The sequence below is a fragment of the Phodopus roborovskii genome, unplaced genomic scaffold (genome assembly GCF_943737965.1).
Source record: "Phodopus roborovskii unplaced genomic scaffold, PHOROB, whole genome shotgun sequence".
In the NCBI taxonomy this organism is placed as follows: domain Eukaryota; kingdom Metazoa; phylum Chordata; class Mammalia; order Rodentia; family Cricetidae; genus Phodopus; species Phodopus roborovskii.
In genome coordinates, this window is record NW_026126485.1 from 8,052,451 (window position 1) to 8,064,415 (window position 11,965).

An 11,965-nucleotide genomic window follows, 5' to 3' on the forward strand; every position below is an offset into this window, starting at 1 on the left:
GGGGAGGGAGTGGTTTTTTTTAAAGTGCATTTATCAATGCCTTTCTATGTATTTCTCCACAGATTTAACAGATCACTTAATCACCCTTATGAGGTATAAACATTTTTTTGCATGAGCATAGTGTTCTAATTTATAAAGTAGCAACAAGACTATGGGGACAAAATGAAAAGCAACAATAATATAGATAAATTTGCACTGTTGTTAACATTTGGGAGCATTCCCAATGACCACAACTACACTGGGCATGAAGTCAGTCATCACTAATGTAATGAATTGGTAGATCGTGAACATGCCTCCAGTAAAGAATTTTAAATGGAAAAGCGTGTGGATAAAAATCCTTACTCAGCCTATGAGGATTCAAGAAGAACCAAGATGTCATTGAATATCCTAAAAGATGTCACTGGGGACATTTTCAGAAAACCATTGTCAGTTGTGTCTGATAAGTTACCAAATATTTTGAACTACGGGGCATCCCCAAATCTAAGACCTTCTCACAAATCACACACAAATAAATTAATAAGTATTTTGTCATTCACTGATTTGGCCTAATACATATACATACATACATACATACATACATACATACATACATACGTGACTAAAAGCCTTTCAGGGAGGAAAAGTCTTATATCATTTTACAGTTTCACATCACATCATTGAATGAAGTCAGAGCAGGAACTCAAGGCAGGAATCTGAAAGCAGGACCTGAAAGCAGGAACTGAAGCAGATGCCATATAGGAATAACATTTACTGCCTTACTCCAGATGGCTTTCTCTGTTTGCTTTTCTCTTTGTTTTCCCATACAACTCAAGAACACTTACATGGGATGGCACTCCTCACCCCACAAGCATGCCTACAAGCTAATCGTATGGAGGCATTTTATCAATTGCAATTCCTTCTTGGATTAATCTGACTTGTGCCAAGGTGACAAAAAAAAACCCCACAAATAGAACAGAATTTTAATTAAAATATGCATTAAAAATTAGAAGATGTGGAGAAACAACAAATGTTTGAGAAATACAAAGGCCATCACCTGTTCAAATAGCATAAAGTCAAATCACTAACATCATCAAATGATGTTTCCAACATGAATGATACTCCTTAATTGACAATAAAACTCATCCATTGGTATCAGCACTATAAAATTAGAACAGCCACACAGAAATCCTTTTGCAGTTTATTCATATAACCAAAATATAACCAAATAGCTTCTAGAAACAGTAATTCTTATTACTCAAAATGATTAAAATCTTATTAATTAAAACATGCAGTGACTGGTTATAGTACTTTTATTCATGATAAACTAATTCAGGAGTCAACTGAAAGATCATTTTAGTCATAAAAGAGGAAGTCCAGTCTACGAAGGAGGACTTGGCACCATGTCCTGAAACTTTGGAGCAAAAGATATAAAAGAAGCCACACAGGACAGATAAGCTAAGACTGGGCATGGTACGGCTTCTTTGATTGGTTGCAAGATGACTCCAGTTGCCCATCAGAACACTTGATAACAGCAAATGATCTTGGGAATTCTTATTCTCTTCAAAAAGTATACTGGTCACTTTTGAATTAGGTAACAAGAATTACTTTTTAAGTAGTATTCTACATTATTTGACATGCACTGAGCTTCCCTATTAGTTATACTGACAATTATCCTATGCTTATTTTTGTTTTAATAATGTATTTAATTTAATTTAATATATCAAAATAAAAGTCAAGATGTCATCAATATAGATACTAAGATACTTAGCATTCTTTCCTAGTATCTTCAATCACCATAATCCAATGGATGTTTTCTTTTCTTTTTTCTTTAAGTTACAATCATATTTTATGTAGCAATCTTGATTCTGTCCCTCCTCCCATGTCTCCAACCAACCCTCACCCCCCAATTTCTACTCTGCAGGAAGGGTGAGTCCTTACTTGGGGGATCATCAAAGTCTGTCACATCATTTGGGGCAGGGCCTAAGTCCTCCACTGTGATTCTAGGATGAGAGAGTATCCCTCCATAATGAATAGGCTCCCAAAGTCCATGCACTAGGCATCAATATTGGTTCCACTACCAGAGGACCCATAGACTGACCTTGCCTCCCAATTGACACCCACATTCAGGGGTACTGGTTTGGTCCTATGCTGGTTCTCCAGCTTTTTCATAGCAGCAGAATGTTTCTGTTCAAATGAGACCCTATTATTTGGCTATAGGCAAATGTTTCTGTCCAGCCTAATCCAGGAGCACTTCAGGCCTAAATAAACACACAGAGGCTTTTACTAATTATAAGTTGTTTGGCTGATGGATAAGACTTCTTATTGGCCAGTTCTTTCTAAATTATTAAAGCATTTCTATTAATCTGTAAATCTGAACATAGTCTTGGCTTACTGATGAGATCTAGCCCTCTTGCTTCCTCAAGAGCTACATGGTATCTCTCTGCATTTCTCTTCCCAGCATTCTTCTATTCTGGTAGTCCCACCTATACTTCCTATCTGTGTATAGCCTGATTGTCCTTTGGCCAAAACAGCTTTATTCACCAACCAATATGGGAAATATATATTCACAGCATACAGAAGGACATCCCCCATCACTTGGCATATATTGTGTTTGAGCTCACATCTTGGGATCCAAGTTCCCACCATATCTTCTCTCATCCCCTTTTCCCTTCCACTAAAACTCTACTTACTTTTTTAACCAAGCCTCCTTCCTATTTCCATGACATGAGTGTGTATGTGTGTATGTGTGTGTGAGAGAGAAAGAGAGAAAGAGATGACCCTGCCATGTTTAATATCAATTTCCTTTACGAGCATGGGTAGGAAGTTATTTACTTGAGACAGGGCAACGTCTGAGTGACTAAATTTCTGCCTCTTTAGCTTTTGAATTGTAAAATTTGTCACTGATTTCAAGTGGCTTCTTTTTTAAAGCAGGTTAGTCCTAATAGAAAAACTTTTGTTTTCATCTTATTTTTGCAAAGCACAATGGAATATATTGTTAACATCCCTTCCTCGGAAGAGATATAAGCAAGATCTACCTCTTTTCCTAAGATCATGGCAACAAACTTATACAAAATTCTGCCTCAGTTCACCCTGGGGTATAAATGAATTTCCAAGGCCTCCTTACAGGCTTTAAATAAAGAGTAACTTACCTGGGTATTAGTGTTCCTCTTCTAGCAGGCCACATCTGAAAAGCTATACCCAGAAAGAATGAGGGATTCCTTGTAGCCACATAAATTGATCACTATTATTCTAGTTTTTCCAGGCCTATGTACTCAAATGCATCCTTTAGGTCACATCCAACAAGGACAGAGTTGCACACAACAGGTGGTAGAGAGAAGTTGGATACTCAGATGAGGGTTTTGCGACCCTCCCTATAATTGGTTCTCCATCTGTGGCTCTTGACCTTTGGGGGGATTGGATGACCCTTTCACTACAGGGTCACCTAAGACCATTAGAAAACACATATATGTACATTGTTATTCATAACAGTAGAAAAATTATAATTATGAAGTACCAATGAAAATAATTTTAATGTTGAGGATCACCATAACATGAGGAACTGTATCAAAAGGGTTGCAGCATTAGGAAGGTTGAGATCCACTGCTCCATAGCCTTCCAAGAGGGACTAAACTGTCAACAAGCCTGGCTGGGAAGATCTTTTGCACAGATGAATGCTTGGCTGGGAGGACGGTTAACTGTCTTTTTATTTTATTTTATTTTAAAGAATCTTTTATTTTAAAGAATATGAGGATAGCTTTGATGTGTTAAATAGGCACCTCAGTCAGCCATTATTCTCAGGTTTCTTTGAGACCTAACAACATTGGCTTTAGTAGTCCCTTTTATTGTTGTTGGGTTTTATTATTTTCTTCACTGACTTCTCAAACATCCAGCTTCCTCTGACTTCTGATCATGTCTTTATTTGGCCCAAATTTCTAAATCCCTGTGGGATAGATTGTATCTGTTTTTTTTTTTTTTTTTTTTTTTTTTTTTTTTTCTTCCAGAGTAATTTGTCTAGGATAGTAAGAACACATAATTAAGAGGGCACATTTTACAATATTGTAAGAACTCAAAAGGGAAATGATTCCCTGTGCTAGTTGCAAAAGAAAAAAAAAATCACCATTGTAGTTTATTACCCAAAATGTTTGTTCATGTTAGATGGGTTTGAGCTTTGTAAGGATAGAGCCAACTGCATGAAGTAATCCAGCTGAAAATGCATGGTTTGCTGACTCTGTAAATTACCTGGCACCCAGTATTCCTGATCTCAGCTACTGTACACACCAGAAGGAAACACATCTTTAGAAAAGCAATATGGGTATTATGTTAATTTCAAAATACAATATACCCACTGCTTTGTAAAGCAGATAAATCCTTCAGGTAATATTGCTATATTGGCAAACGACAAAACTTTCTGTGCTACAGTGGAATTCCAAATGCATTCCTGATATTTAAATGGTGGGTATCAAACCTTAGTGAAATTGATACCCACCAATGCCACTAAGCTCTGTAATGTTTGTCTATATCTGTCATTTAGAAGGTTCTGAATATCAAACAGCAAATATGTATTTTCCATGATAAACATGCATTTAATACTTAAATTTATTGAGAGCATCACAGTGAAAATGTACCTTAGAAACAAATCTGGATGATATATTTAGCCTCAAGTATAGGAATCTGGGAGATAATTATTTGAATATTAACTTTACCCCTTACTGGTTATTTGCTTTATTTTGTTATATCACTAAAGCTTTTCAATCTCTATTTGAGTGTAGAAAAAGTAAAATTTGTATTTTAAAAAGATAGAAATATTATATAAATTGGTTTCAGTAACCAAAAGTTAGTGAATATAAACCAAAGAAAGATCTGATTCCAAAGCTTCCTGTTGTTTCATTCCTTTCAAAGATTCTTAAGTGAAAACTTTAAAAGAAATGTCTCAGTGTAGAAAAATCGTAAGGAATTTTTATGTTTGTTGGGTTGCAAAGACTCTTGATGTATCTGTTACAGACCACTCAACTTGTGGAAATAACAGAAATAATTAGCTGAGAGCCAATCTAGCAACTCTAAATCTTAAGATAAAGAGTTTTCACATTAACTTCACACTTTGAAAAAACTCCATCTACAACAACTGACAAGAGTTTGAAGGTGATTATGACAGATTAATTTAAAGCTGAAAGACCTAAAAAGTAAAGTTAATGATGGACTAACCTGGAAACCAATATCTGTTCCTTGGAATTTGCTAGCTTCCTCTCAAGGCCCTGAGATAAGAAGAATTCACACCGCCCCTCCTTTCCTGTGAGTCAACAGGTGGTAAATAGGGTCCAAAGATAGCTGTAACTCTGGTTTGCCCAGACAAAATTAATTAGCACACCCTGAGGCCCTAAGGTCTGTTGACCCTAATAACAGACCATCCGGCCTCCAAGAGTCACATACTCAATGGACAGAGGGTCCCACCCCCTCCCTAAGCTTGTGGGTTTGCTTTTAAAAACACCTGGGCCCAGGGGAAGGGGCTTCTCTCTAGCCTGCATGCTGGAGGAGCCCATTTGCGCAAACGTTTCCTGTTCATTAAAGCCTCTTGTGTTTTGCAGCAACTGGACTGGACATTGAGTTCTTGGGGTATCGACCGAACCTGGAAGACTCCTCATTCTGAGGGTCTTACAAAGCTATTGAAAGAAAAGTAATGTTCCAGCTGCAGAGACTATCCACAAACAGAACAGAAACAAAAACTGCTGTTCTCCTTTGGTTCTAGTGATAAATTGTCTTTTAGATAATCGTCTCCATTCTTAAATGCCATTTTATTGACCCTTTAAAAATGATTTATGGACCAGGTACTGGTGGCACATGCCTTCAATCCTAGCACTTAGAAATCAGAGGCATGTGAATCTCTGAGTTCAACACCAGCCTGGAATACTCAGGGAGTTCCAGGATAGCCAGAACTTCACATGAAAACTGTGTCTTGAAAAAAAAAGAGAGAGAGAGAGAGAGAGAGAGAGAGAGAGAGAGAGAGAGAGAGAGAGAGATTTATACAGTAATTTTTAACAGATCATCATGCAGAGATCCAGGGACTTTATAGAGCTCTGCTCCGATGGAAACATCTTCAACATAAATCCTAAAAAGTGTGTAATGGCCCAAGGAACAGGAAGTCTGTTGTGAGATTGTGTCTTCTAAAACATGACAGGGAAGCTTCACACAATACCTCAATACTATGGCTGCGTAAAGATCTAAATAGTGATCACATCAATAGACATGCCAACACTCAAGGGGAGAACTTTCATTGTCTTCAAGCCTTAGACAAGAACTACAGTTAACTAAAGATAGCTCAGAGTTAGAGAAAGAGAGAAAGAGAATCTTTCCTAGGGAAAGCTCTCTTACGAATAATCAATGTCAAGTTTTCATCCCTGAAATCACACATACACAAAACAACCAACATGGAACCATCAAGTTATATTTATAGAACAGAACAATAGTAGTCATCAAAGAGAACATGAATTTGATAGGGAGTTAGGAGTATATTGGAGAAGACAGAGGGATGACAAAGGCAGAGAGAAATGTTGAAATTGTATGTTAATTAAAAATTTAAAGCCTAAATTAAGATTAGCGGTTTCTAAGTTTATTTGAAGTCAGTTTTCTCTTCTGTATTGTAAGTATGACCACTTGAGTAGAATGTATACTAGAACAGATTAACAAATTGAGTTAAATTTAGGTCATGGTTCAGTGGGGAAAAACACCTGCTGCATAGGTCTGGTGACCTGATTCTGGATACCCAGACCCCACTTACCAGCCTGAAATGCTAGCATATTCCATAATCAAGCATTACTACAGTAAGATAGGAAACATAGATGAGAGAATTTTTTGGAAATTATATAACTAGCCTGTAAAACACAGCAAAATAAGAGAATTCCTCCCTCAAACACAAGGTCAAAGGTGAGGACCTATGCCTTCTTCCCTGGTTGAAACTTTTTGTGAGATCCACTTCCTTTCTGACACGCTCAGTGGTTCTCCAGTGAGACACATGTAAGATGTGTCCTCTGATTAGAAGGATCATGGGACAGTGGATGTATTTATTCTAAGCCATTATATTTGTGGTTAATGAGTTTTATCCCACAAACAATATTCAATATCCTGAGCAACAGCAGAGTGACCAATGAAGTTTTCTACCATCTCCCTGCCCCACCCTAAACAGTCACTACCAAAGCCAACCCCAGTTAAGGCACTGTTTTCTTTCTCATATGTTTTCTATGCTTCTCAGAGAGACGATAGTGGTGTTTTGATTGATTACTGCCGATGACTTTGTGCTTAATATAAAGGATCCTTAGGAAGGCATCATAGCATTCGCCACATACTTAGGGCTGCCAAAAAAACACCTAGATTAACAGCTCATCTCCTCCAAGGAGACTATCAGAGAAAACAGCTGTAAACATGGCATAAATTCGATTCAAGTTAAGCACAGCAATCTCATTCAAGATATCGATCTTGTCGCTAATAAATTAGTGGGTGAATGCCTGGCCAGGCAGGAAAAAAATATGGTTGTCGAAAATTCCTTACTGGTAAATACTCTTGAATGGTTTTCAACCAGACTTTGCCCCTTAAGTTTTAAAATACCACGCACGCATGCACGCACGTGCACGCACGCGCGCGCGCGCGCGCACACACACACACACACACACACACACACACACACACACACACACACACATTAATCCCCAGTTACCTAGATTTTAGTGTTGAGAGGAAAAAATTATTGTTAAAATTATAACAATCAACAATAGCTTATGGGTTCCACATGGAATACAAATAAAAGAGGAAGGGATTAAGGCAGGGTTGAGATTAAATTAAATGAATAAGTAACAGTTTGAGAAATGAAAGTGTGTTCTACATTTAAAATAAAACATCTTTAGGTAAAGATAGCCTTTGGAAAATATATGTTGCTGATTAACATATTATAAAAATAAACTGGCAAACTCTGGTTGGTGATCTGGTAAGTTGTAGAAAATAATAAAAATCACCTCTTATACGCAGGTTCTGCAAAAAAAAAAGGCAAATGTTGCTGTAAATAAAAGAACAATATATAAAGTTAGAGGTACAACAGTACTTACTCTGGAAATGTGGCCTTCAGCAATTTATTGACTACTGAAAAAAAACATATGACAGCATGAAGCTGATAATAGACTATCTGGGAAGAGGATCCTTTTATTCTCCACACAGCAGTGAGTGATAAATGGCTTTAATGCCCTAGCTTACTATTTTCTTCTCTGTTTTCCCCCATGGCATATCACAGATCAGAGACTAATAGCCCCCCAGGAGAAAATGTCTTGATACAACCCTGTCCATCTGTGATGGCTGTAGTTTGCAAACATCTGTCTGTAACTTGAAACAGGGACAGGTTGATAACTTGTCATTTGTCTACCAAAACATTCAGTATCTCTAGCGATAAAACAGGAGAAAGTAACATAATGTCATTTATTTGTGTAAATCAAGGGGTTTTATGATCCATGAGCCACAGCTTAGCCAGAGGCCTTCACAGTATAACCATTTCCCTTAATACAAAACCCAAACAATAATGGTTTTCACAAAGCTCTCCCATAGTGAATAGAAACTCCTCCCCAAACCATATGCTAGAAAGGATCATTTCAATTTCTGTCATAGAACAAAATAAAAAAAGAAGGAAATTAGATGCCATCAACTTCACTGTGATAACATTTCTTCATGAAAACTTTAGTGTTCATTTTTTTCAAAATATGTATCAGTGTCAATCCAAATGGAGCTTCCTGTTATGTTGAGGCTATTACCCAAAAGTTCCATCATTCCACACAAACCTTCTCAATTGTGAATGAGCACATTGTAGGGACTCCATTCAGAATGTTTTCTGGACAAAGCAAATACTAAAATACTCTTGCTTAAGAAAATACATATGTTTAGCTATAAGATGCTTGCATTTGTTTAGTGGTGTTTAAGATTAGTTCCATCTCTTAAATTGTAATGATAAAAGCAAGCATGGCTCTGTGAGAAGACCTGGGAGCTATTGAAAATCTGCAAAGCCATTTTGAGGAAGGGATTTAAGGGTCCTAATGAAGACAGGACAATTAAAGACTCTTGAGTCATTTTGTAACAAGAAGGGATTAGGGAAGCTTTGACTCCTTGGAGATTAGGAGAGAACAAAGAAGGTAAGTCATTAGAAGTCTGAACCATGCTCTGAGAGGATGTGGGAAGCACTGTCTACATTCCTTCCAGGCATGATAGATCTTCATTACAGTAGCTTCTGGGAAGAAGGCCAGTGGCAACCATCTACTGTCTGCCCTTGGAAGAGTCCTGTAATGAGTGAGTCAGTTTTATCAGGATGTGCCCTCTACTCCACAGTATGCCATCACTGATTTGTCCATGGAGAATGGGATGGTCGGTATCTACTTCCCTTTAAGCTGGGAAAGGAACAAGATATCTCTTCTAAAGTCCTGCTTGTGCTTATGGAAGATTCTACTGATTTCTCATTTTGAAAGCTACACAGGTACAGTCAGAAAAGTATAGCTCACAGGGGGTTTTGAGGGAGCTTGGCTCTTCCTACAGGATTCTTGAAAAACTCATTAGGTTGTATGTGAAGGTGTGTGTGTGTGTGTGTGTATGTGTGTGTGTGTGTCCCCACATAGAAGACTAACAGTGTAGCAATATCCCTCAAGAGAAGTTCCTGAGTTCTCATAGAGGCATGCAAAATGTGATACTATAAACTTATCACAGGAGAAGTCTCAGTAGGTGCTAGCAACATGGGTTCGACCCCTGGAAACCACTTGGTGGAAATAGAAAAACAAAGTCTTCAGAAAGTTGTTTTTTGATTTATACAGGGGCATTCACACACGCACGCACACACACACACACACACACACACACACACACAAATACTAAAAGTAATAAAATGTAGCATACATTTATTTTTAAAATATCATTTATAAACTGATGACATGATAGTTCCATGGTATGGTTAAAAATAAAAATAAAAAGGTGTTTATTGCAGCTATGAGGGAGATGTAGGGCCCTGCCTGCATGGACCCCTGAGGCACCTTGAGCTAGCCTGAAGCTGTTGGCCAGAACTTTTTGCCCCAAGGCTTTTGTTGGTACGACATACCTCGTGACACACACCTCGTGACAACACACACCTCGTAGGAAGGAGCTAAGCCTATAAATTCCTGTAATTTTCCACTGTGCTATAAGTCAGTATTTAAGCCCATTCTTGCCCCTCAATAAATGGCATTTGGCATTTGGAGTTCCAACTTTGCCATTGAATGAATGACCCGCTGTCTTGTCTTTATTTCAATCTCTAGGCCATCACCCGATTTTGAAAAAGACTGTAGCACAGGCGCTACAGGAGAGAACAGCCAGAGGCATCTGAAAAGGTTCAGAGAAGAGAGAGAAATTAGGAGACTGAACATGACCAGCAGATTGGATCTTGCCATGAGAGAAGCAGAAACAGAACAGAGAAAAAGGACAGAGAGAGGGAGAGCATAGAGCAGAGAGAGAAAGGTAGAGGAGAAAGAAGGGGAGAAAGACAGACAGAGACTGGACAAGGGAGGCAAAAGAAAGCACATAGTCAATATAGTACAGTTATGATGGTTCGTCGGTTAAGAGGGCTGCCTGCTCTTCCAAAGGTCCTAAATTCAATTGCCAGCACCCACAAGGTGGCTGACATCTGATGCCCTTTTCTATCCTGCAGGCAAACATGCAGACAGAACACTCTATACATAATAAATCAATCAATCTTTGAAAAAAAATTTAAGAAGATAGCCTCCCAGGAGAAAGTGTCTTGATACAACCCAGTCCATCTGTGATGGCTATAGTTTGCAAACATCTGTCTGAAAAAAAAAGGGGGGGGGAGTAAAAGAGTGAGTACCTGGGAGAGGGAAACCAATGAGCTGGAGAAGTTTAGGGTAGGGTAGGAAGTGAAAAGAGGTAGAATGTTAACTTGGTCTCTGAAATGCATAACAGGTACTTGTGATACCCAGGAAGACTGGAGGCCTGCATGTGTTTTGTATGCCAATAGCTACCACACATAGCCATCTGCTAGTTGATGGGAGATGTCATTCTGTATATGTTTCTCATACTGGTTAATAATAAAGCACTGTTGGCCAATAGGAAAGGAAGATAGGAGGGACTAGGAGACAAGGAGGAAATAGGAAGTAGTAAGGAGGAGTCAAGATGGAGAGTCTGGAGAGAGCTGGACGCCAGCCGCCTCCCCGGTAAGAGAAGGCCATGTGAAGATACATAGAAATGGGTTAATAATTAAAGGCAGAGCTAGCCGATAAGTAACAAGTAACCGGGCCAACAGTATTGTATCAAATACAGAGTCTCTGTGTGTTATTTGGGGCTGGTGGCGTGGTAGCAGGACAAGACCGGGCAGCAGGCGGAAAAACCGTACTCCGTACAGATGGCGCCCAACGTGGGGCACGAACCCACGACCCTGAGATTAAGAGTCTCATGCTCTACCGACTGAGCTAGCCGGGCGGGTGCCGCCGGGCGGGTGCCGCCGGGTGGGTGCCGCCAGGCGGGTGCCGCCGGGCGGGTGCTGCCGAGAGGCTCTGCGCGAATGCAAAGTCCCGTGCGGAAATGGGCAAAAAATGTTAAGCGGTAAGTGCCTTCTCAGGTCTGCTTTAGCGGCAAAGATCTCCTTTGCAGTAAGGAAGAGGCAAATGTCCCAAAGCTGTGGTGAGTCCACCTGGTTAAACCCTGCCCGTTGGGGAAGGTGGGGGAGGGGGGCGGCTTCTGCTGCCTGGGGGCAAAACCCAGGTAAATTCCGCTTCTGACACCAGATATTGCGGTAAATAAGGGTCAGGATAAACAAATAGGCCGAATAGATGTTTATTCAGGGAGAAATAACTTACAACCTAGACAGATGAACACCAGGAAATTCAACCCGATCCTCTCCTGTCCGAGTCACGCCAGAAAGAGAGCGCCTTCCTGGCCCCCTCCGACCTCCTTCCTCAGGTCACCTCCGCCCATCGCTCCACCC

The 11,965-nt window shown here is 39.4% G+C and overlaps 1 non-coding gene across 1 annotated transcript; it reads right to left on the minus strand.

Moving 5' to 3' along the window:
- Positions 1-11,387: 11,387 nt before the first annotated feature.
- On the minus strand, positions 11,388-11,460 carry Trnak-cuu (transfer RNA lysine (anticodon CUU)). Its single transcript has one exon. It is a non-coding gene; the product is annotated as a tRNA-Lys (tRNA).
- Between the last annotated feature and the right edge of the window lie 505 nt (positions 11,461-11,965).